A 22,333-nucleotide genomic window follows, 5' to 3' on the forward strand; every position below is an offset into this window, starting at 1 on the left:
GGATTTTATCATTCCAAGTACCTCAAGGTACTTCAAGGCTATCTCTGTGTTCCGCTGAAAGCGATGGAAGTGAGAGACCACCCAGAAACGTATCCAGTGTGAAATCAGTATGTGGAGTGTTTGGAGAATAAAGGGTGTTGTAAAAAACATGAAAAGCCTCTAGGATTTTGGAGGGGTCAGCCGTGGTGCCCTGACCTGGGATCCTTATTTTTGGCATAGTATTTGACTTAATACGAGGCCTTAATTTGGCGGCCAGCATGGAGCCCACCCTGTCCCCTTGGGTATAGAATTTGTGTTTGTTCCAGCGAATTTGTTTTTCCGCCTTAGCTGTCAGGGCCAGGCTGAGCTCCAACCTGGCTTTGTCTAGCTGAGTTATCGAGGAGGGGGAGGGCTTGGATTTGTGAAGAGCCTGAAGTTTGGAAAATTCATCCTCTAGGATTTTTATATCAGCCTCTCTTTCTCTCTTAAGCTGGGAAGCAAGTTTGATTAACTCCCCTCTAATAAAGGCTTTGTGGGCTGCCCATAATGTTTCAGCCGAGATACCCTCGGTTTTGTTCAGAAGGAAATATTCTTTTAATGATTTGTCCAGCATAGTGACATGAATTGGATCTGAGAGAATGGATTCTTTGAGCCTCCATTGTCCCCTGCCCGTTCTGTGGTGATGGGCCTGGATTTCCATGACGACCATTGAGTGGTCAGACAGAACCGTGTCTTTGATATATGGGATTTTAAGATCAATGGGACGGACTGTGTTTTAACCAGAAGGTGATCAATCCTAGCATAGGAATTGTGGGGGTGGGAGAAGTGTGTGTAGTCCCTTTTAGTAGGATTCAATTCCCTCCAGACATCCGCTAACTCGTGGGCATGAATGAGTCTGGCTATCTTGAGACTTTGTTTGGTTGGGCGGGTAAGTTGATCTGCGGGAGGCCTGGATTTGTCCAGCCCTTGATCGAAGGCGGCGTTTGAGTCTCCACCAAAAATAACCATGCTCTCTAGTGACGGCGAAAGGGTACTTAGGAGGTTTTTGAAAATAGATGCTTGGCCCTTATTAGGGGTGTAGTAGGAGACTAGGAAGTAGATCTGTCCGTCTATTGTACCCTTGACCAAGAGAAACCTGCCATTTGGGTCTTTGATTTCTGCAAGCCAACTAAAGTTGCATGATTTGGCAATCACTATGGCCACCCCCTTGGTCTTATTTTCCGTGCTAGCTAGATAAAAATTTGGAAAGTGGGAGTGAAGAAACTTGGGGCAGTATTTGGCCGGGAAGTGAGTTTCCTGCATTATGATAATGTCTAGTTTAGAGGATTTATAGGAGTTCCTTCCGTCTTTTAAGGGGGGAATTTAAGCCCTGTACATTGTGGGTGGCAACCCTTAAAGTGTTATGTGTGCGGTCAGCCATGAGGCCTGGGTGAGGGAGTGCTATTTAATCTACCGTCACTTACCGATGCTGGTGCCTTCCGATGCAAAGCTGAAAGGGGGTACAGTGCTCTGCCAACCATGGGAACCTCAGTACGAAATGGTGAACCTCTGAACTTGTCTGAAACGAAAAAACCTGGTAAGTGATGTTCTGTGGATTGGGAGTGAAAGAGAAAAGAGGAGAAAGAACAGAGAAAGAGAGAGAGGAAAAGGAAGGTAAGGGAGAGTTCTCTCCCCCCGAGGCTACCTAGAGCCCAAGGAAAAAAGAAGACCCCCCCCTTATCATCTCACTGTAACACGTGAGAAAATCTGTGGTCAAAAATCCAACCACGGTTGGACTTCCTATCCCCCAGAAACCCTCGGGCGACTAAGGGATAGGAGGAGGCACATGCAATCTGCCCCAAATCAGGGCGCCCTACAATCTGAGATGATTTCTAGCTAACTGTTGCTGTAACCATAAAAGTAGTAACAGGTTGTGATAAGTGTAACAAAAATAAGGGTTTTTCGAACCCCAGATATACCCCAACTTGAATGCGCCGCCCCCCGTCTCTCCACAGAGCAAAGTGAGGAGGCGGAGCTACGGGGACCTGAGCATGAAAAATAAAAATAAAAAAGAGAAATCAAGCTAGGAAAAAGCAAACTTCTCTCTTGTCCCCTTTCAGTGGAGGGACATCAGTGAACTGAACTTCTCCCAAGGAGTGGGAGGGAGTCAATTTCTTCTATCAGAAAGCCAGTCAATAGCGTACGCAATCGACTTCAGGAGACACAGAAGTTGGTATGTTCATGTGGTCATGGTGGACCGTAGTGGGATGATCTTCTGGACTTGTTCTTGTTCCATAGAGGGTTCGGCGAGCCGACCGGAGGAGGACGCTTGTTGGAGCCAGGAGCTTCCATGTCCATCTCCTGCAAGATTATCTTCAGGTTAAGTAGCAGCTTCTCCCCCGTTGTAAAACTGGAGAAAGAGTGGTTCTGTCCCCTGTGAGAAAATTTGACCGCAAACGGGAAGGCCCATCTGTACTTGATTTCCTTCTGAGCCATAGCAGACAGGAGGGGTTTCAGAATTCTTCTTCGCTGTATGGTGGAGGGGGAGAGATCTGCATAAATTTGCACTGTGTGACCTTGACAGGAGACTTGGGGAAGGGCCCGGGCCTGTTTCATGACCGCTTTTTTGACATCATAGTAATGTGGTTTAGCAATGATGTCCCTGGGGGAACCGTCTTTCCTGGGGGCGCCCAGGGCCCTGAGTACCATATCCAGCTCCAGATGTGATGTTGGAATATTCGGGATCAGTTCCCTCATTAAGTTCTGCGTGGCTGCTGTGACATCTGTAATTGTTTCCGGTAGTCCTCTCCTAAAGTTAAGCCTCCGAGATCTGTTCTCCAAATCATCTATGCGGGAATTTGCTGTATCTAATTGGTCTTGGAGGAATTGGATCATGTCATAGTTCTGGTGGGAGAGTGCAGCAGTCTGGTCAAGCTTGCCTTCAATGGCGTCCATTCTGGAGCCTATTTTCTGTAGGTCTGCTTTGATATCTCCTGTTATTTTAGCTGCCGTGGCCTCCAGACCCCTTTCCAGGAGATTGGAGAATTTAGAGAAAAGTTCTTTCATCAAATGCTGGGTATTTTGGGTCTACGGGCTGAGGGGGATAGGTGCAGCATAAATGGATGCCGGGGAGAAGGCCTGTTCCCCAAATGTGTGGCCAAGCAGGGACTCTGTGGAGGCCGGTGAGGGAGTCTGTGCCTGCAATCCTGTGCTGTGAGACCCAGGGGTAATGTGGAGAAGGGCAGGGGTCAGCACTTGCCTGTGTTGCGGAGTTGCTTCTGTGAGAGAAGCATGGTGCTGTGCTGCAGCAGCGGCCGCGCCGGCCATCTTGGTACACCCGGAGTGGGTGGAGGCAGCGAATTCGGGGATCAGGCTTCTCCTGGCCCCGGATCCAAGCATATGGGGGTGTTCTCTGGCTCTTGGGGGGATCCTATGCCGTTTGTAGGGCTGTCGAGTGGGGTCGGAAAGGCTTCCTTGGCACACCTGAAGTGGTGAGGTGCGGAGCTCCCGGCTCAAGCGGCCATCTCGGAACTCTCGCGCATGCGCACTCTGAGATCACGATTTTTTAACAATTGTGCAGCTCTAAGAGGAACCCTTGAAATATTTTTAAGGTCTCGAGGAACCCCTGCTAAAAATAATTTTATTTTCAGCTTATGGTGAATTAGCATAATAAGTAAGTTGTAGATATGAAATTAAACAATAAGGAACGTGGCATATTTAGTGATTGCAACCAGAGTAGATCATTTTTAACACCACTGTAAATTATATTACCCACTTCCTGCAAATGAACGTACCCGTATGTTCTTAGATTTCAGTGGATCTACCAGAGTCATGGGTGCTGCTGCAGCCATAACCTTAGTATGTTGTTGTGTTTTTTTTTTCTTTGTTTTTTTTTGTTTTTGTTTTTTTTTTTTAGAGGCCGCAATGCTCTTTTTTATGTACAGTGCCCTGCAAAAGTATTCACCCCCCCTTGGCATTTTTTGTGTTCTGTTGCCTCACAAACTGGAATTAACATGGATTGTTTAAGGATTTGCATCATTTAATTTACAGAACATGCCCACAACTTTGAAAATTCTTTTTTATTTTTATTGAGAAGCAAACAACAAATAGGACAAAATAACAGCACTTTCAGTTTGTGGCCCTGCCGTTTGGGCTACCCACAGCTCCTTGGGTATTCACAAAAGTATTGGCCCCAGTGCTGGGCATGTTGAGGGTTCAAGGACTGTGCATCTTGGGGTATCTGGACGACCTGTTGCTCAGAATGTTCAGTGCATTTAAGGCTTAAAGTGTCGCACATGATTCGTACACTGAAAGATTTATCATAGGACTTTGGAGTTATGTGTCCTGGTGTGAGACCAGAAAGTTTAATGACTGGAAATACATGATTGGATGAATTTTAGCTTTCTTCCAATCAGGGGTGGAAATGAATTTGTCCTTAAGCACCATTAAAGGCCAGATATTGACCCTATCAGTTTTTTTTCCAGACACCTATTGCTTCGTATTCATTGATGCATACTTTTTTGGGGGGGGTAACTATTATGATTCTGCCTATTAAGTCCCCTCTGTGTCCATGGGACTTGAATTTGGTCTTGTCTGTCTTTGCAGAAACCACCCTTTGAACCAATTTGTGAGATTTGTGTTCCGTCAGAGCCTTTCCACACGTCTTTGTCCCCGTCAGAGCTTTTCCACGTCTTTGTCCCCGTCAAAGCCTTTCCGCACGTCTTTGTCCCCTTCAGAGCCTTTCTGCACGTCTTTGTTCCCATCAGAGCCTTTCTGCACGTCTTTGTCCATATCAGAGCCCTTCTGCACATCTTTGTCCCGTCAAAGCCTTTCTGCACGTCTGTGTCCCTCGCAGAGCCTTTCTGCACGTCTATGTCCCTATCAGAGCCTTTCCGCACATCTGTGTCCCCCACCCTGATTACACCCCCAGATACCCTTTAATCTTATAATGCCACCCCCCCAGATACCGCCCTCCTCATACCTCTCCCCTAACACACCCTTCCACCAACAGACACACCTTTTTGGGTTTTCCAGTCCTTCAGACAGTTCCTCTCAGTCCTGCGGCTCCTCCTCCACATGATGTCATGGAGGAATTTTCAGCTCACCAGGGTGGGTTAGCTGTCACTGGAGCAAGCACAATACAGGGGGTCCCCTAGTTACAAACATCCGACTTACAAACGACTCCTACTTACAAACGGAGGGAGACAACAGGAAGTGAGAGGAAATCTACCCCTAGGAAGGGAAATTCACTCCTGTAAGAGCTATTATGGGGAAAAGGTACCTCCACTGATGCTTTATCTCCAAGGCTTGTTTCCACAACAACCCAAAATTTTCAAAATACAATTGTCATTGGGACAGAAAGTGAGGTGAAATCTTCTGAACAGGGGCACACACAGCAAAACAAATGTCACAGGGGTGTTAACCCTTACCTATGCTATCCAAAAAGCTTAAAAATATTTTTTTTTGGCTGGAGCTACACTTAAAAAATGTACCTGTTCCGACTTACAAACAAATTCAACTTAAGAACAAACCTACAGTCCCTAACCTGTTTGTAACCCGGGGACCCCCTGTACCTCCATACAAATCTGGCAGTGGCAGCTGCACAGAGCGGGAGCCTCCTGCACTCCAACCTCGTCCTCCTCCTGCCGCCACTCCCCCAGCCCAACCTCTTCCTATGCGACCACTCCCCCAGCCCAACCTCCTCCTCTGCCGCCACTCCTCCAGCCCACATCCATGCTGCCCGACAGCGGGGCCCCGCCTCCTTCCTCTGCCTCATTGGATCCGCTCTGACAGCGGCACACATAAATCACCCCACCTGCCTTCTGCTCTGTCCCGCTGCCTAAAGTGAACGGGGGAATTGAAGCAGGCAGTCTTTGAATGAGCTACGGGTTGGGGTTTGGAGACCCCTGTTCTAGAGAAATGCTAGTGTTCCAAAGAACCCTGTTTGAGAAACCCTGCTCTTGACTTTCTTTCATGCCACATAAACCCTATAAACTGGACATGTACTGCATCACCCAGCTTTGGCTCTGGTTAAAAGCTAATATACAATGAATCAGTTTGCATTGAAGAGATTCAAAGAAAGCTATACCAAGAGAAATGTTTAGAGTAAGGGAGGCTTAAAACCACAGTCAGTGTGTTGTTTTTTTTTTTTTTTTGCCATCTGTCCCATTGGGGAGATTTACCCTCACTTCTTGGCCCTCAGCCAAAACGGGAGTTGAGAGGAAATCCCTGCAATTAAGGGAATTCTATGGGGCCCCCCAGGTCACAAGAACTAGTGTCCCAAGTGGCAGATTCCCTGCTATTTACTTTTCTGGGGACAACCCAAAATTTGGGATTCATTTCCTTTCACTTTCAATGATAATGGCAAACAGGACAAATAGGGAGATTCACTCTCTCTAACAGGGACACAGACAGTAATAAAAACTGTCAGGTGTCCTAATCCATCTCTATCCAAAACTAAAAAAAAAATTGCCTTTAGTTATTATACTTTAACTGTTTCCCAAAACCGTTGCATTCAAGGTATGCCGTGAATGATAACTTTAAAATTTGAAGGGATGAAAAGGTGGGACTTTAAGTGAGGATGGGGGGCCCACTACATCCCATCCTCCATCCCATTAAATATAATATAAAGATTTTTTAAGGGGGCGGGACTTTGAGTGAAGCACACGGATGCAGTAAAGAAATGAATTAAGAAATGGTTTATTAATTGAGTCAATTTTTTTAGAACATAGATTGAAAATACATTGCATATAGTATGTCATTGTTTCGAGATAAATCATCGCATATAAGTACATTATCATATTATAAAACAGTATTTTACAGATACACAGGTCACGTAATAACATGATTACTTGTATTGTAGGAATACTCATAAAGGTAGCTAGCGCATTAAAGCATCATTAGAAATAATAGTAGAGATAAGACAAGTAGGAAAATAATTATTAAAAAACTTGCATCTAGACTCTGGTAAAAAATGTAAGGCAGTATTTTACAGTTGCACGGGTCACATAAGGGCGTGATTAATTGCAGTGTAGGTAATACTGAAATCAGTAAAAGGATGCATTAAAGCATCACATTGGGAAAAAAGAAATAATACTTGGTGGAGAAAAACGGCCGTAGTGAATTCATGAATGGATGGTGGTAACGGTAGTTGTAAGCTCTACGCGTTTCGGGACCTTTAAGTCACTCGTCAGGAGCAAGACCCTAATAAACATCTGAGAAGATAAAAGTAATGGTAGGGACATTGTCATGATCAAAAAAGTAAGTGGGCAAATGCAGGGAATGTGCAACATCCCCTCACACATCCATGCATTTTCCTAACTACTTACATGCGTGTGGTCGCGTAGAGGGGGGGGAGCACAGCCGTGCAAGTCAACCCGGTCACTAATGTCAGTCCCGGAGCTGAGGGGACCTGTCCAGGCAGCATATACCCGCAGCGGCGACATCCCTATGGTAAAAGTGAAGAAGTGAGGGTGGAGATGGGGTGGAAGAGGAAAAAAGACTAGAGGCCCCAATATAGGGACCTACTAAATGCAGCGAAAGATAGATTTCTATCAAGAAACATGGGATTTTTATAGGGAGATAATACGTCTATTCACAGTAGGTACCAACAAATAGAGTATTTTAAAAGTTATATCGATGGCCTATATCGATGGCCTAGGGGCCAAAATCACAAACGTGAGAGAAAATTCCGGACTAACAAAAACTTTGAAACCCCATATAGATCTGACTCTGAGGCATCAGCCTCATCATCCGTCTCATCCTACAAACCACCCCCTAAGTCATCACGAGGTTCACATAATAGGGGACGTCTACCAAAACGAGGAAATAATAGTGAACACCAAAATCATGGTGGCACTAGTAAAAAAAGCTCCTACTCAGATTCAGGAGAGGGTGTCTATAATGACTCATTTGCAGGTACGATGACATCTCTCCCTATGTTTGGGGATGTACCTGAAAATGATGCAGTATCCCCAAGAGAAATGGGGGCGGTGCCAAAAATCAACCAAGGACGGGGTCCCCATACAGGATCAACCCCTTTAGGCCACATCTCCAACCCGCCGGCTACTCCAATGATACAATGGACGGGGAAAATGGACCCATTTGTAATCAAACAGAATGTAACAAATCGGGATTAGATATCATTAACCTCTCATCATATCAGCCCACACTGGTGGAATTGGAAGTATTAAGACTAGGGCTTAGCTTTTGTCCCTCACAGCACATAGACAAATTCACTTTAGTCAAGGACTTGCATATTTTTGCAAGAAACTTAACATATAAGTATATTTTTGACACCGATAGAGGGAAGGGTGTGAAGAGGGAAGAAGACCTATACAAAGGTTTCAAAGTACAGGACTTTAGGGCATTGAAGACGCTGATCCAACTATTGGATGAGAATGAGGGATATGCAGATTCACAAGATTCATCATCATCTGAGGAGGAAATAACTACAGCAACTCCCATTGTACCATTGAAGTTTAAGGCAAAATCTCAAAAGTTCCCGAATCTTCAAACATGCCCAGCAGTATGGGCATTTTTGAAACAAACTACTAAGCAAATTGAAGCGATGCAACTTCCCAAGCATACTACCAATAATCTATCAACGGCACAACAATTGGCTTTAAAAAAACCTTATGGAGAAGGAAGACTTAGTAGTCAAACCCTCCGACAAGGGAGGAAATGTAGTTCTGATGAATAGGGAGGACTATATTAACATGTGTCTAAACATACTCAATAACCAGGAATGGTATCAGCAAGTCCCAGCTCAAAAGCTTATTGAGGCAAGATCCAACTATCTGACCATCATTGACCAAGCATACCAACAGGGCTTGATTGACAAAGACACCCGGGAATTCTTGGAGATCAAATGGCCAATTACGCCAACTTTTTACTCACTACCCAAAGTCCATAAAAATATTGAAAAACCCCCCGGACGTCCAATCATATCTGGAATAGGCAGTCATACCCAGACTGCCAGCCAATATGTTGATGCGTATTTACGCCCACATGTCATCAGCTTGCCTTCATACCTCAAGGATACATTAGACCTCCTTAAAATCCTGGAAGGACTTATCATACCCAAAGGAGCAATCTTGGCAGCAATTGACATAGAGGCTCTCTACTCTAGCATCCCACATACCAAAGGTATAGAGGTAATTTCGGAATTCCTGAGAGAAAGAGACACTAACAGCTGGGAACTAGGCCAATTTATCACCCTGTTACTGGAACATATTCTAACCAACAATATGTTTCTGTTCAACGGCGTTACCTACCTCCAGGTACAGGGGATAGCGATGGGGACCTTGTGTGCCCCATCGTATGCCAACCTGTACCTGGGGGAATGGGAACGCACTCTTTTCTCCAGTGAGGGGGCCTCGATGTATCTCCGCCACATTCTTCGTTGGCGGAGGTACGTCGACGATGTCTTCCTCATTTGGACAGGCTCAGCTATTTTGTTGTCGGATTTTATGGAGTTTTTGTCCCAGAATAACTTTAATTTGAAGTTTACGATCCAATCAGATGCACATTCCATCCCTTTCTTGGATCTGCGCCTTGTCCTGCAAGAAGATGGCTCGGTCTTCAGCACATTATACAGGAAGGAGACTGCGGGGAATACCATATTGCATTTCTCCAGCTCTCATCCCCGCACGCTCGTACATAGTATACCCTACAGCCAATACTTGCGGCTGCGGCGGAATTGTGCGAGAAATGAAGACTTCGATAGAGAAGCAAAAGCCCTTTTCAGGAGGCTACTGGACAGGGGCTATAGTAAGAAAATTCTCAAAAGGGCCTATAAACGGGCCAAATCAAACACACGTGATACTCTTTTATTTAAACCAAAAGTATGTGACTCTCAGTCTACTACCAAACTTATCACCACCTTCACGACCCATCAACAGGTGATCCGTAATCTCATTAATGAAAATTGGCATTTCCTCTCTGAGGACCCGATAGTTTCCAAATATGTAGCTAATGTGCCACAGATTACATATAGAAAATCAAAGTCTATTCGGGACACGTTAGTACATAGTCATCTTCAATCTACAACACCCCTATTGGGGGCGGAGGGCGGAAACGGCACCTGTAAATGTGGACACTGCAAATTTTGCCCGTGGATCAGAGAAGGCATAGGTTGCCCCCTCCCAAGAGGAGGTTTTCATAAGCTAAAGGGCTATGCAGACTGCTCCACAACAGGCATTGTTTATCTTGCCACATGCCGTTGCGGAGCCTTCTATATTGGCAAAACTAAACGTCCTTTCACCAAAAGGATCCAGGATCATCTTTATTATCTGGATGCCGGACTGCTATATACCCCTGTCTGCAAGCACATTGGCCTTCACCACAGTTTTGATCCTAGCTATATCTCCTTCTTTGCTTTGGAGGTCATATCTGATTTGGAGAGGGGAGGAAATGTAGATAAACGAATACTTCAAAGGGAGGCAAGATGGATTTTTGGCCAGCAGGCTACTCATCCACCCGGCCTCAACACAGCACTTTCTTACAAACCATTTCTGTAATGTAATATAAAGCTATGAGCCTTAGTTGGGACCCTCCCAATTTCTCTCGATTTTCATCCTCCATCTGTCTTACTGCCCCTTGTCTGGTTCCACCTCTTGTACACCTTTAGGGAGGTTTTGGACATATGGACAATCAACCAGGGGACATCTTTCTTTTCTTTTCTTTTTATCCACATTATCAAATAAATTGGTTGCCGCAATGATATGTATACACTGTGTTAGGTATACCCATGCATACCTGTTTGGTCTTGAGGGGAAAAGATCCCTGCATGGGTTATTGCTTTATCTCATTATTAAGATATTAATGACTTATTTTTATCTTCTTACCACTACAATTATTGTGTTCAAAACATATATGCATATAGTCATTTGCGGGACTATATAACAATGAAGCCTCTTCTATGCTGGACTAGTCAGATGCCGTGCTGCTGCTACTGCTGTAGATAGGGGGACTTGGACGTCCCCGCGCAACGGGGCGGAGTTTTTCTTGTCCGCCCCTTCTGCCCTCACTTCCTTCCGTGGTGTGGGTAGTGCGCGCGCATCCGCCAGTAGTGGTGACGTATTTCCGCTCGGCGTGATGCGCGCGCATCACATGCGGGGACGTCCGGACCGGAAGTGATGCCGGAGGCCATCACTGACCTGTTCACTTCCAGTGGGACCGTACAAAAGATGGAGGGGCCGCTGTGCTTTCAGACGCAGCTGGCCCAGATCCATCTCTGCTGACAGGACGAGCTCTTGTGACTGAGAAACCACCATCTTTGAGCCTTTGCAGGTAAATAATCTTACTATTTGATCTCTATGACCACTAGGAAGGGTACCTGTCTGACTTTATGTATGCACCTACTTGTACTCTCTCCTTCCCATGTTTCTTGGGGAGGATGGGGGGTGCTTTATTTATTTGGAAGCAGACCCACTGGCCGTTTGTCTGTCATCTCCCTGACAGTGATTAACCATGCTAAGTTATAGGGCCTTTGGCTCTAGTTCGGTGCATATGAAATCATATAATCCCTTTCAAGCTTGCTATCTCTATACAGCCTGTAACCTAAATATTTAATTAATCCTCCCCTCTAGCTTTTTTGGAGTTTATATAGGGACTATGCTATCAGGCATACGCCTATATGATTGTTAAGGGTAGTATACATTGATTGTAACATCATATTTGAATCTGTTGTTAATTGCCCACTTCCCCAGCATGCATGGCCATGTATCTATTTCACCTGTCCATGCTATGCTGCTGGTAAGCGAGATGAACTATATGTCGTATTGCCTATTCTTTGGAATAGACTAAACATACATTATCGTTCTAGATTGGTTAGCGATTTTTTATCGATTTCTTTGTTTTGCTTTTTAGATATCTTATTAGATTCTTGTCCTGCAACTGTGCGGTCCAGTCCCTCTATTGGCAATATCCGGGTGGTATCTGGCACCCCTGGAGTTTTTGCACCAGCTGGCATAGTGGACGATGCCTGGCAATGGTGGAGTATGCTTTTAACCCTAGACTTGCACCAGTAGGTGAGACTATCAGATTAAATGTTTAGACCAATCATTATATGTTTTTCATGACATCTGAATGTGTATGACCACCATACAATTCTAACTCTAGTATGTTTATCTGTTGTTCTTATAGTTTAAATGAATCAATGATGCCGATCTATGCCCTGATGAAGCAATTATTCTTTTGCGAAACATGTTGGCTGACAGGCATGAATAGAATTTGAACACAATACTGGATGGTCTTATTGATGTTTATATACATATATTGTTATTTGTTTTGTACAATTTTTTTCTTTTTTCTTTTTTGCAATTTAATAAAAATTAACTTTTAAAATACTCCTATTTGCTGGTACCTACTGTTAATAGACGTATTATCTCCCTATAAAAATCCCATGTTTCTTGATAGAAATCTATCTTTCGCTGCATTTGGTTATAATTAGGGATTGGGAGAATCATCTAAGCTCCTATGTATGTCCACAACCTCTCACCCTTTTGCCACAAGGGACCTACTAAAGGAGGAAGGGCTGGTGGATGTGGTACACAGAAGTTGAGGGAGAGTGTAGGTGAACCATAAGGTGAAACAAAGAATAGAAGGAGTGAGAAACTGGGTGAAGTGAAGGGGTAGAGTGCTGGAGGGGAACAAAAGAATAAGTAATTGAAAAGGAGGAGAGGAGAAGAAGAAAAAGAAAAGAGACAAGAGGGGGGGGAGAGAGGGGTGAGAGAAGGGGATAAAGCTGGGTATAGTACATGGAAGTAATAATGTGAAAGCTAGATACCTGGTGCTGGTGAGATTGGGCCAGTGTGCCAAGGGGAACGATGTGATGAGGGAGAGAGTAGAAGATGCAGGTGCAGGTAGCAGTAAGGGGGGGAAGCCCCAGCAGGGATAGCCAACCCAGACTGGCTCCCAATGTCATGCTAGGCGGCAGAGAGGGGAGCAGGGACACACCAGAGCCTGGCCGCCAATCCCAGCGTGTCCAACCATGGGCGCCCACCGGAAATCCCCACTGCTCAGGTGGTTAAACATGCCGGTTGATAAATAGGCGTCTCGGAGGCGCCGACCAGCTGACAGTCAGGCATGACGCTGACGAGCAGTGGGGGAAACCCCGCCCACCCAGTGCGGGGGGGCGGGGGGTAAACCCCCAGTACACGTCACAGCTCCAGCATGAGACAAGGGCGGCACGGGAAGAGGAAAGCACCGGCCGGTGACCCCTGTGCGCAGCCACTATACACTACAGGTGTTGTAAATGTAAAAAGATGGGATAAATAATAAAACATAGCAATAGGTGGTATAAATGGTGTGTGCAGTTGGGACAAACCCAAAGCACAGGATAATAAAAAAGGATGGAAAATTACCCTAAACGGCTGTGGAGCAGCCATAGCAAATGCTGACATGATATTCATGATGCAGCCGTGTACTTCCATCCCTATAGGGTGAATGAAGGGATGAAAAGGTGAGACTTTAAGTGAGGATGGGGGGCCGACTACATCCCATCCTCCATCCCATTAAATATTATATAAAGATTTTTTAAGGAGGCGGGACTTTGAGTGAAGCACACGGATGCAGTAAAGAAATGAATTAAGAAATGGTTTATTAATTGAGTCAATTTTTTTAGAACATAGATTGAAAATACATTGCATATTGTATGTCATTGTTTCGAGATAAATCATCACATATAAGTACATTATCATATTATAAAACAGTATTTTACAGATACACAGTTCACGTAATAACATGATTACTTGTATTGTAGGAATACTCATAAAAGTAGCTAGCGCATTAAAGCGCCATTAGAAATAATAGTAGAGATAAGACAAGTAGGAAAATAATTATTAAAAAACTTGCATCTAGACTAAGGTAGAAAATGTAAGGCAGTATTTTACAGTTGCACGGGTCACATAAGGGCGTGATTAATTGCAGTGTAGGTAATACTGAAATCAGTAAAAGGATGCATTAAAGCATCACATTGGGAAAAAGGAAATAATACTTGGTGGAGAAAAACGGCCGTAGTGAATTCATGAATGGATGGTGGTAACGGTAGCTCTACGTGTTTCGGGACCTTTAAGTCACTCGTCAGGAGCAAGACCGTAATAAACATCTGAGAAGATAAAAGTAATGGTAGGGACATTGTCATGATCAAAAAAGTGAGTGGGCAAATGCAGGGAATGTGCAGCATCCCCTCACACATCCATGCATTTGTCCTAACTACTTACATGCGTGTGGTCGCGCAGAGGGGGAGGCACAGCCGTGCAAGTCAACCCGGTCACTAACGTCAGTCCCGGAGCTGAGGGGACCTGTCCAGGCAGCATATACCCGCAGCGGCGACATCCCTATGGTAAAAGTGGAGAAATGAGGGTGGAGATGGGGTGGAAGAGGGAAAAAGACTAGAGGCCCCAATATAGGGACCTACTAAAGAAGGAAGGGCTGGTGGATGTGGTACACAGAAGGTGAGGGAGAGTGTAGGTGAACCATAAGGTGAAACAAAGAATAGAAGGAGTGAGAAACTGGGTGAATCTATGTTGAATCTATGTTCTAAAAAAATTGACTCAATTAATAAACCATTTCTTAATTCATTTCTTTACTGCATCCGTGTGCTTCACTCAAAGTCCCGCCCCCTTAAAAAATCTTTATATAACTTTAAAATTTGTGCTCTTACCAAACTCTCAAACCATCAAATAGCTGTGTCCTAACTGATCACGTGCAGCATCCTGGCAAGTACAGATCAGCATAGGCTAAGATGGGAGCTTCCTTGGCTGTAAAGGATAGGAGGCTTTAGTTCCACTTTAACTTTAATAAAAGTGTCCCCCTTGTTGGTGGCTGCAGTTTTGCTTGATATCTTCAGTCCTTTGCCCTGTGGCTACCCCTATGGCTGTGATCTGCCAGTGCTATTGGGGTTAATATGAGCGGCTGCACCTGTCATGGGCACTTGTCAAAAGTGTCAAATATGCCCCTTCGTTTCTGCCATCTTTACTCCAGTCATAGAAGCTGTACTGTCGGTTACCAAAATGAAAAGTGCTCAATAAATAGGTAGATGGACCTTTCATTCATATCTGCCCATCCTGCACTCATAGAGTGCTTTATATTGTTTGTAACTGATTGTACGTGTTCTATGAATGGAGCAGGGGGTGTAGAAAGGGCAGCCATAGTTAGCTGCTTTTGTGGCGGGACCATGAAGAACAAATGAAGCCATCTTCTAAAAGGAAATCTGATCACTGCAGCCAAAAAAAAAAATGGAATTTGGAGATTGGAAGAGGCTGAGGACAAAAGGAGCTTTTTTCAGTTAAAGTATAACTAAAGGCAAAACTTTTTTTATTTTTTTATTCTTTTTAGTTTTGGATCTTAATGCTGTCTGTGCCCCCGTTATGGAGATTCTGCCTCTTTTTTTTTTCCTGTTTACCATTATCAGTGAAAGTGAAAGTAAGAGAAAATCACAAATTTTCGGTTGTCACCTGAAAAGTAACAGAGGGGAAATCTTCCAATGGGAACACTAATTCTGGTGACCTGGGGTCCCCAAGGAACTCCCGTTATTTGCAGGGATTTCCTCTCAATTCCTGTTTTGGCTATGGGACAGGAAGTGAAGTGAAGTCTACGCAATGGGACACAGGTGGTGAAAAAAAAAATTCTGATAGGGGTTATAGCCTTCCTTTGCTCTATCCAAAATGAAAAAAAAAAAGTTGTGCCTATAGTTCTACTTTAAGAATGCATACTTGAATAGCATTTTTCAAAGCAGAGTTTAGTGTTCCTTTAATACATTTTGAAATATGTAACTTATATGTAGTCCAGTTGAGCTCCCTATCCAGCTGGCCTCTCTTCACCTTAGGGAGATTGAAACTTAAGGCAAAATGAACATCCACTAAGAAAACAAACATACTATGTAAATGCAAACCTTTTGCTGAGTATAAATGAGTCGTTCAGCCTCTTAAATCCAAGTAGACCTTTGAGAAGTAATCTTTTTTTATGAATGATTTGTAAATGAAGCAGAATGGTTTTGTGCTCATTGCTCTCCCCAGATAGATACTTTGTCTGACGAGCTCTTACATTATAAATTGGAAGTACACTCTGCTCTAAAAAAGCAGAGTAAGAACAAAAGATACTGCTGTGTTTGCACAGTGTCTTTTCATAAAATGTAATTTAACACCATTCACAATGCGTCTATAGCATCAAATGTGTTGCATTATGTTAAATGAAGGATTGGCATTTTACAATCATGTTTTGGGTTACTGATGGGAAAATGGAATGCATAATGCTATACATATAATAACTCTATGGCAGATGTTCTCAGAGAGAGACAGGAATGATTTTTTTTCACTATGCTATAAATTGGAATAACCTACAATAACATGTTTGTTATGCGACTTTACAGTGTAAAACTGTAGACCCATTTGGACTTTGGCTCCGAATGATGAATATTAAAGATTCTTCCAGGCAACAAGTTTAACCAATCCATGAACTGGAAAACCAGCAAATACTGCTACTGTGGTAAAATGAGTTTACTTTGTTTAACTTAAAGTGGAGTTCCAGCCTGGGGAAAAAAAAAAAAGAAAGGTCAGCAGCTACAAATACTCTAGCTGCTAACTTTTAATATAAGGACACTTACCTGTCCAGGGAGCCTGCGATGTTGGCACCCCAAGCCGATCCGTCCATCAGTTTTGGGTGCAAGCGCTGACATTGCAAGTAAGGGAAATCCACAGTGAAGCCTTCAGGCTTCACAGCCAGTTTCCTACTGCGCATGCGCAAGTCGCGTGGTGCTTTCTGAATGGTCCTGTCATCTTCTGGGACACACACAGGTCCCAGAAGGCAACGGGGGGGGAGTGCCAGATAAAACCGCGGAAGTGACATACCTCGCTGCGGTGGCATGGGACGGAAATCCTGAAGAAAACATGCAAAAAAGGTAGCAAAAATAAAAATATCCAAAAACGAAGGGGTGGGGGTTGGTTCGTCAATTGTTTGTGACTAAGTTCTCTTTTTGTCTGATTCGCCACTTTAATCTGTTTTCTTTGCAATCCATTGCACCTAAAAGCACACATGGCTCAGTAGTAAGACAGTGGGGTTGATTTGCTAAAATTGGAGAGTGCAAAATCTGGTGCAGCTGTGCATGGTAGCCAATAGGGTTCTAACTTCAGCTTGTGCAATTAACGCGTAATTCCACCCAAAAATGGAACTTCTGCTGTCAAGAATCCTCCCCCCCGGTGTCACATTTGGCATCATTTGGGGGGGGGGTCAGATACCTGTCTAATACAGGTATTTGCTCCCACTTGCGGCAAAAGATCGCTGCAGTATCCGCGGCGATCTACGCTGTGTCCGGCCCCTCCTCCGCCACCCGCTGTCTTCTGGGAGACACACAGGTCCCAGAAGACAGCAGAGACCACTCAGAACGCGCAGCGCGATTTGTGCATGCGCAGTAGGGAACCAGACTGTGAAGCCACAGGGCTTAACTACCTGATTCCCCTACTAGTATTACCGGCACTTCCACCCGGAGCTGAGGGACGGGTCGGCTTTGGGTGAGGACATCGTGGGTGCCCTGGACAGGTAAGTGTCCTTCTTTTAAAACTCAGCAGCTGCAGTATTTGTAGCTGCTGACTTTTATTTATTTATTTATTTTTTAGCGGAACTCTGCTTTAAGCTTTGATAAAAAGGACTGGAAGCTGATTGGTTCCTATGCAGAGCTGAATCAGATTTTTGCACACTCCAGTTTTTTCGTAAATCAACCCCATAGTGTACTTCCTGAGGTCTGTATAGCTCCCTCTCTCTCTCTTTTTTTTTTTTTTTTTTTTAAAGTTTACCTAACAAAATGAGCAGTAACAGGTATGGGACATCACTAAAGTTGTGTACAGTCATCATACAAGAATATATATATACCGTATATACTCGAGTATAAGTCGAGATTTTCAGCCCTTTTTTTTAGGCTGAAAGTGCCCCCCTCAGCTTATACTCGAGTCACCGCCGTCTGCCTACATGATCAGCGTGTCATGCAGACAGTACGGCGGCCAGCGTGTGATAATACCATTCGGCGGACAATCCACTGTTCAAAAGCCACGCCTCCTCCTCGCCTGTGATAGGCAGAACACTCTATTTGCCACATTGGACATGGAGGATGCAGATCGCCACACAGAGGCATGCACAGAACACATGCACAGGACACAGGGACACATGCACAGGACACAGTGACACATGCACAGAACACAGGTAGGCTGCACAGGACACAGGGACACATGCACAGGACACAGGGAGGCATGCAGCTGCAGATGGGCATTGTTGACCCTCTTTTTCACTTACAGTAGCTGCTGCATTTCTCACCCTCGGTTTATTCTCGGGTCAATACGTTTTTCCCAGTTTTTTGTGGTAAATTAGGGGCCACGGCTTATATTCGGAACGACCTATACGCGAGTATATATGGTAATAATCGCTTACTTCTCCTCAAAAATATAAAACAGAGAATTAAGTAAAGCACAAAATGGGTATAGGGTCCACTTAAAAAAAAAAAAAAAAAAAAAAAGTTGAAACTCCAATAACTCAATAACAAGGCTTTAGAAAAACGACCATATCATGAAAAATGTTCAAGGACGAGATAATACAGACAGGTCAGAATTTGGAAGTCTATATAAAAACCAAGGTTCCCATTTTGAATTAAATAACCTTTTAATAGTTATTTAGAGTGTGGAATATTTTCTATTCTTTCAATAATTTGTGAGAAATTAACTATTATCGTTTCCCAATGTAGAGCAGTGGTTTACTATGTGGCTAGACATATAGTATGTATTAAATTTGGTGAAAATTGTGGCAAGTCAGGGATATCACTTAATAATAGACAGTTTTTATAAGTTAAATTGACTTGTTTGCCAACCAGTGTGTTAATAAGCGTGAATACCTCTTCTCTTGCCATGTAGGTGCTAATTTACTACATTTCCAAAATGTGTTAAAAATCTACCTGGTTGATCACATCCATGGAAACACAATGGGGAAACCTGTGGGTAATTCAGACGTTCAAGGCAGGTTTAAATGTGATTGGTCACTTTTGTGAACTTCCTTTCAATGGCATGTATTCAGGTTTTGTATGTGAGAGGCAGCAAAGAACCTGCAGAATATGTCTGGCATCATTAGGTTCTATGAACATTAATTAACAGTCTTCACTTGGGTACTTTAAAACTAATTAGAGCTTTTTTTTAGATTCCTTTTGGGAAAAAAATGTTTTTGCCTTTTTATCAAAGTGTTACTAAACCCAGGACTCTGCATTCACTATATCTGGTCTCCCACAGTACACAGAACATGGAAATTATTTTAGTAAATATATGTCAGAAACCATGAAATCAGACCGAGACAGAAGTACAGTTAAATGGCACTTGTTTAATAATAAGAGTAAATAGAACAAACGTAGTCAAAACATAGCCAGAGTTCAGGAACCGGAACGGATAGTCAGACAAGCCAAATGTCAGGGAGCCGGAGATGAGTGTAGTAAAACAGCCAGCAGGATCTGGAGCCAGAAGGGATGTCAGCCAAGCAAGTCTTTTTACAGGAATGCAGGAGAGCATCTCTGAGGTGTTGACCAAGGCGAAGGCAGAGATCCTCTGGGCTGGACGGCTTAAGTAGGCAGGACTGACCAGCAGGATGTCATCAACAGCTGAGTAACTGTGGAGAGAGATGGGAGCTGGCAATTAGCCGACAGCTGAGTGGCCAGCTCAGAGAAGGAAGGGCTGAGCCCAGCCCTGACAATATAAAGTGCTAAATACCTTTTCTCAACAGCAGTATATAGCAGTCTTGTGACTTCTATCAGTGCCTAGTTAAAGCTTATAGGAGAAGTTTTCATTCTCCTCTGACTGTCCTATAAGGCTGCAGGACCCCTGATCCTCTGGACAGTGCTGATTGGCCCTGTGCTGATCACATGCACCCTCCCAAGAGAAAAAACCCCTCTAGCAATACACACCAAACTGAGCGTGTGCAGAGAGACTCTAAAGCAGGGATATGCAATTAGCTGACCTCCAGCTGTTGCAAAACTACAAGTCCCATCATGCCTCTGCCTCTGGGTGTCATGCTTGTGGCTGTTAGAGTCTTGCTATGCCTCATGGGACTTGTAGTTCTGCAGCAGCTGGAGGTCCGCTAATTGCATATCCCTGCTCTAAAGGCTCTGCCTTATCAGGAGATGGGTCGGGGACTGTGGAAGAAGGGGAGGATCAGAGAAGACAGGATGAAATGATCTTTTTACACAAAGCAGAGGATTAACCCCTTAGGTTCCACAGTGAGTATAACCAGCATGCTTTACTGCATATACAGACAGATTTTACTGTTGTGGGTTTAGTAACACTTTAAGACCTCATAATATTATGTTTTATATTAGTTGTTTCTATTAGTTTATATAACTGACTTTGGGCTTTTGATAACTTAGTGTGATACATAGCACACAAAACTAAGTGTATAATATTGTTTACACCTTTTAGATGGAGTGATGTAGCCAGCATTGGGTCCCCCTTATGTCAAATCTTGGGAATTGTTGCATCTAATTTTTTTTGTCAGTCTGCAGTGTTCTTCGTATGCCCTCAGGGTATGCTATTTATTTCTTTATCGTACATTATGGGACACAGAGCTATAGTAGTTACTATGTGGGTTATAGGCCACCTTCAGGTGATGGACACTGGCACACCCTAAGATAGGAAGTCCACTCCTTATAAAACCCCACCCACTCCTGGGAGTACCGCAGTATTTTCGCCAGTGTCTTAGGTATTGGTCACGAGTAAAGATGTGCTATGCTGAGCTCCACTGGAGCAATCTTTGCTGGGGCTAGCTATGCAGCTGGATCAAATCAAAGTGTTTTTTCAGGTCGAATTGAATGGTACCCGGGCCTCATGGCGGAAGAAACGAGGTTTAGCCCGTAATGCTTCTCTTTTTAGAGAGCTGGACCCCGGGATCCAGTGCTTTGGTTTTTTCAGCCATAAAGCTTCCTGGCGGGGTCTTTTATGGGTCCAGGAGTGTGGATCCCCCAATAAAAAGGGGCCTCGGTTCCTGAAGGTTTCTTTAATGGAGCCCACCGTGAGGGGTGAAGATTGGGTCTGTTGGTTTTACCACAGAAATCCCTGCGGCAGGAAAGGTAAGTGGAGATTTCTAAGGAATTTTAAATTCTCTTATGAATTGTCTCCTTTAAAAAGTAAATGTTGTCATGCCTAAAAGTCACCACTGGGGGCTGTGTAGAACACGTACCTTGTCATGCTTTCCTCAGATCACGCTGTGTCAGCAGAAGCTGCAGACTTCTCTCTGGCTAGCAGTCCCAGGCGTCCGGTAAGATGTTGGGGGGGGGTGTTTTTTTCTAAAAATTACCTCCTACCTGGGCAGAAGCTCTCCCTCTCTCCCTGGATAGAGGGGGAAGTGGAATGATCGGCGTTGCCACTCTGTTCATCCACCGCTGCTGCACAGCGGTTTGTCACCAGCGCCTCCTCGCTATCCCCCCCCCCACACACACATGCTGATCCCATCGGATCTGAGGCCCGCGCCTGCACGGGAAAACACTCTTTTGAAAAAAGAGGGGGCGCGATGTTACGGAGGGGGCGTGGCTTAGCGCGGCATTGGCGTACAACAACGTCCAGCATGGTAGTATGTTTTAAAAGGCTCCATTTTGCTAGCTGCAGCTGTCGGAGGGACACAAGAGCAAAAGGGGGCATGTAAATGGTGACACAGGCATTCCCTTGGCACATTTACTGTAGCATCAGGCTGAGCATTAATAGCAGCGGCAGTTGCTGGACTATTTGCTCAAGCAGTGGATGCAATTTCTTCTGTAGTACCTCTGCATTTGTGCATCGGGCTATGGTCGGGGGGGTAGAAACACCCCAAAAAAGGGCTCAAGAGGGACTCCTTCAAGCTCAAAAAGCCTAAACCCATCTCTACAATTGCATCCTCCTTTGAGAGATCTGTGGTGGCTGGTCAGAGTGAGTCATCAGGGCCGTCAAATGTTGCAACTGTTTCTAACGCTGCAGCCCCTGTCTATGTTACTGAAGAGGTTTTTTCCTCAACCATATTAGGATTGGAGCAAAGGTTAGCGGTTTTAATCGCATCCCAGAGTGGGACAAAGCGAGACAGGTCCCCTTCCATTACTCAGGACCCTCAAACTGAGGAACTGGGGGCAGGAGAAGATTCATTTTTCTCGGGGGACCGTGAAAAGGCTGATGACTCCTCTTCTGGGGGGTCAGATGCGGAGGGATCAGCTTCACAATCTGAAAGATTGTTGGTACAATCTCTTACTAAATTGGTCCGCTCCACATTTATGCTACCCTTAACTGAGTCGGTTGATAAGCCCACTTCTTGTTTGGGCTCGCTAAAGCCTCCCCAAGCTGTGCATGCCTTTCCTGTCCATTCATTGCTGGAAAAACTTATGTATTCT

General features: G+C 44.4%; 1 protein-coding gene across 7 annotated transcripts in view; it reads left to right on the forward strand.

The window, feature by feature from the left end:
* The window catches only part of LOC141106055 (solute carrier family 22 member 15-like), a 658,271-nt gene that overhangs the window by 15,226 nt on the left and 620,712 nt on the right, over window positions 1-22,333 (forward strand). Inside the window, exon 1 of one of the 7 annotated variants that reach the window (XM_073596431.1) lies at window positions 11,841-11,990. The exons of the other annotated variants lie outside the window; for them this stretch is intronic. The gene's annotated coding sequence lies outside the window, so the exon portion shown is untranslated. Of the gene's footprint in view, window positions 1-11,840; window positions 11,991-22,333 lie in introns of those variants that run through there. 7 annotated transcript variants of the gene reach the window in all.

This window comes from Aquarana catesbeiana, linkage group LG08 (genome assembly GCF_042186555.1).
Source record: "Aquarana catesbeiana isolate 2022-GZ linkage group LG08, ASM4218655v1, whole genome shotgun sequence".
Classification (NCBI taxonomy): Eukaryota; Metazoa; Chordata; class Amphibia; order Anura; family Ranidae; genus Aquarana; species Aquarana catesbeiana.